Raw genomic sequence first — 4,357 nt, forward strand, 5'->3', positions numbered from 1 at the left:
CAGGATTCTCCAGAAATTTTAGTATGTTAATGGTCATTTTGGACCTTAAAGAGAGAAACATTTTATATTTTAATGAAATCTAGTTATATAACTTTTTTTCCTTTCATAGGACTTTTTGTGTTCTGTGCAGGAAATCTTCACCTATCTCAAAATTGCAAAGATCTTCTTCTATGCTTTCTTTTGGAAGGTTTATATTTTTAGCTTTTACATTTAGGTCTATGAACCATTTTGTGTCAATTTCTATGAATGATGTGAGTATGTGAATAATTTTTTTTTCAACTCAGTTGAAACCCTAAAACACCCAGTTGTTCCTGTCATTCGTTAGAAAGATTATCCTTTTTTTTGTTTGTTTGTTTTACTTTGGCACAATTGTCAAATCCAATTGACCGTATATCTGGTGTGCTAAATTTTATGAGCTCTGCTGCAATCTCTCAACTGCAAATGCAGCCTTAGCCACATGTAATCAAGTGGGTGGAGCTATATTCTAAAACAAAAACAGGCCACAAGCCGTAGGCCAGTTTGCCAACCCGTGATTTAGACTATCTTCAGTTTCCCTCAGCAGTATTTTGCTGTTTTCAGAGTACATGTTTTTACATACTTAGGCCTAAATATTTTATGTTGGATACATTTGTAAATTATATTTAAAAACTTCAAACTTCCAATTACTCATTGTTGTATACAAAACTATAATTTGTTTGTATAGTTATCTTATATCCTGTGACGTGCTTAATTCAATTCTAGAAATATTTTTTATGGGTTCCTCAGGACTCTATTGTCTGCAAATAACACTGTTTATCTATTTTTTTCTAACATTTGTGATTTTTTTTCTTATTTTATCACACTGCTTAGGATCTCCAGGACTGATTGAACAGAGCAGACATATTTGCTTGTAGCTGATTTTAGAAGTAAAGCATTCATCTTTCATTGTAAAGTAAGATATTAGCTGTAGCCTTTTTCAGGTTCCAGAAGTTTCCTTCTATTTCTAGTTTGCTGGGAGGTTTTCTTACACATAAGTGTTGAATTTTGATAAATGTTTTTTTCCTCTTTATTCAATTAATATGGAGAATTATATTGATTGGCTTTCCAAGATATTTCTGTGTAGATTTCTTTTCACGTAGTATCTTTGTTTTGGACAGGATAATTCTGGTTTCACAAGGTAAGTTGAGAGGTGTTTCTTCCTTTTGTATTTTCTGAAAGAGTTAGTGTAAGGTTGGCATTATTTTTTCTTAAATTTTTGTTAGAATTTGCCAGTGAAGCCATTTGGACCTGGAGTCTTCTTTGTGGGAAGAATTTTAATTATGAATTAAATTTCTGCAGTAGAAATAATTTAAACCATTTATTTATTTATTTGTTTATTTATTTAGATATGTCAGCCTTTATAACCTGTGGCTTTTAAGGAATTTATCTTTTTCTTTTAAGTTGTTAAATTTATTGCCATAAGTTGTTTTTAATATTCTTTATTTTTCTCTTATGTCTGTGGCGTACATAGTGATATCTCCTCTTTCAGTGTTGATATTAATAATTTTGCATTTTCTCTCTTTTTTCTTGATCAATTTAGGTTGAGATTTACCAATTTCACTATCTTTTCATTTATAATTGTTTTCATTGATTTTTTTTCCCATTTCATCTCTTATCTTTATTGTTTCCTTCCTTCTCTTAATTTTGTATTTTTGTCTTTTTTTCTAGTTTCTTAAGGTGGAAGCTTGTTCTATTGATTTTACCTTTTTTTCTTGCAATATAAGTATTGATAATTATAAATTTTTATCTAAGAACTAAGTTAGTTCTTAGGTATTTCCTCAAAGTTTGGTATATTTTGTTTTCATTATCATTCAGTTCAAAGTATCTTACAATATCCTCTGTGATTTCTTCTTTAAATCCATGGTTTATTTAGAAGCTTGCTGTTTAATTTGGTAAACTGTCAAAACCCATTCTGGGAAACTGGTAAATACTACTCTTTTTACATCTAAGACACTTGGAATATAAAGCATGGGTAGAAGATAGCTTCAGAAGTGGGGTATATATACATATACAATCTCATATTATATATTCCCATAAATATATACATAAAATACATTTATATTATAAATCAAAGTAAGGTAGTTAATGTGTTTTTGAACTAGATTTTGACTGATAAGATCAACCTTAAAAGATTGTTGAGAATAGTATTATTAGTACATTAAGTCATCTCTTGGTTCTATTTAAACTCTTTCTCCCCTCTACTGAGTACCAAAACAGTAAGACTGTTATATATCCCAAAGGAAGATAGCAGATTTGGCTTCATTCCATGGAGTTACTGAGATCCAGGATAGAATGGTGTAAGTGTGCAGGATACAGCTTCAGAATCAGCCAGATGCCATAGGTCAATAGGGCCTTTGGCTAAGGACATCGATGTCTGATGCAGGACAAATATTTATAAATGTGATAAAAGCCTCCAGCCATACCAATCTCAAATAAATAAAACACATTATCACAAAGATTACTAAAATATGTATTATTAAAGAATATTTGATTCTTCTATACAAGAGAACAATGAGATGTCTAAAGCTCCTAAGAAGTGTTAATCATAGTAAGTAGGTTAGAAGCTTTCGAGAAATTGGCAAAAATCATAGGATGTGTGTTAAATATAGACAATACATAAGTAGCTTTGAGGCTTAGGCAAATTTATAAGATGTGTTAAATATAGATGGTAAGTTAGTAACCTGAAAGACATGTTAAAAATGGATGGTACAGGGGCATCTGGGTGGCTCAGTCAGTTAAGATCTGCTTCAACTCAGGTCATGATCCCAGGGTCCTGGGGTGGAGCCCCGCCTCAGGTTCCCTGCTCAGCAGGAATCTGTTTCTCCAACCCCTTCTCCCTCTGCCCTCCCCCCTGCTTGTGCTCTCTCTCACTCTCTCTCTCTCTCAAATAAATAAATAAAGTCTTTTAAAAAAATGGATGGTATAATGAAATACTTGTAAGAACAAACAAGGGTACTACTTAAAGATAGAAAGGATAGAGAGTCATAGCTATGATTATGACTTTATCAACAGACATTTTTAATTAATTAATTTGTTTATTTATTTATTTATTATTAACATATAAAGTATTATTTGTTCCAGGAGTACAGGTCTGTGATTCATCAGTCTTACACAATACACAGCGCTCCCCACAACACATAACCTCCCATTGTCCATCACCCAGACACCCCATCCCTCTCACCCCCTCTACACTCCAGCAACCCTCGGTTTGTTTCCTGAGATTAAGAGTCTCGTATGGTTTGTCTCCTTCTCTGCTTTCTTCTTGTTTCATTTTTTCCTCTTTCCCCTATGATCCTCCGACTTGTTTCTCAAATTCCACGTATCAGTGAGATCATATGATAATTATCTTTCTTTAATGGACTTATTTCTCGGCAGACATTTTTATATATCACCTCTAAATTGGCCATTCATTGGTGACATCCAATATAGTCCTATTCCAGCCTCACATGTTCTGTGTCCAAAAAATGTAGGAGGCTAATTGGCAATACACAGCTTCAATCCTATGTCTCTCTAATAGGGTAAACATGTGTTTTGGCCCTAGGTAACTTTCATCTTTGTATCCCATCCTTATTCACACCTCAACTTTGATCTTCATCACTACACCATCATCAGAGAAGGATAATGTGGCAGAGAGAGAAAAAGAGAGAGACAGAGAGAGAGGTTATATGAACGTTGTATAACCCAGGATTTGGGGCGTGGGGTCTTCTGCCCATGTACTCTTCCCTAAGTGTATTTAACCTGGTGTCTGGTCTCTCTCTCTCTCTTTTTTTTGCGTCTCACTGTGAGTTTTATATTGATTTGATAAATCATGTTGTTTATGTTAATTTGGTCTGTAAGCGTTTTCATTTTGATTCTTCCAGAATGGTAATTGGAGGCTAGCATTTCATCACAGTCATTTCCTATACAACAATACCTATAATAACGAAACTAATGGTATTTTAACAGATGATTATAACCTTCTATTGGCATAGTTGATATTTGTCATAGTGTTTCTGAAAATTGATTTTGATAAATGTTTTGAAGACAGTTTAGTTAAAAACTCAATAAAAAGTGATTGTAGTATTAAATATACATATAGACCACAGAACTAAGTTATGTAAATTATCAAATCATTTCATAATACTTGCAAAGAACTATTATGTACTTTTATACACATATACATATATAATATGAATGGACCTGTGTATTTTGTATATACGTGTTTATATGCACATATATACCCACATATCTACATGTAGATCTATAAGTTCTCAGATTTTGATTCTAGCAAGAATTTAAAACCGTGAAAAGACAGGTGAAATTATTTCTCACCAAAATAAATTCAACAAACTTTTATTCA

This window comes from Ursus americanus, chromosome 13 (genome assembly GCF_024610735.1).
Source record: "Ursus americanus isolate L20-20 chromosome 13, mUrsAme1.1.p, whole genome shotgun sequence".
Taxonomy (NCBI): Eukaryota; Metazoa; Chordata; class Mammalia; order Carnivora; family Ursidae; genus Ursus; species Ursus americanus.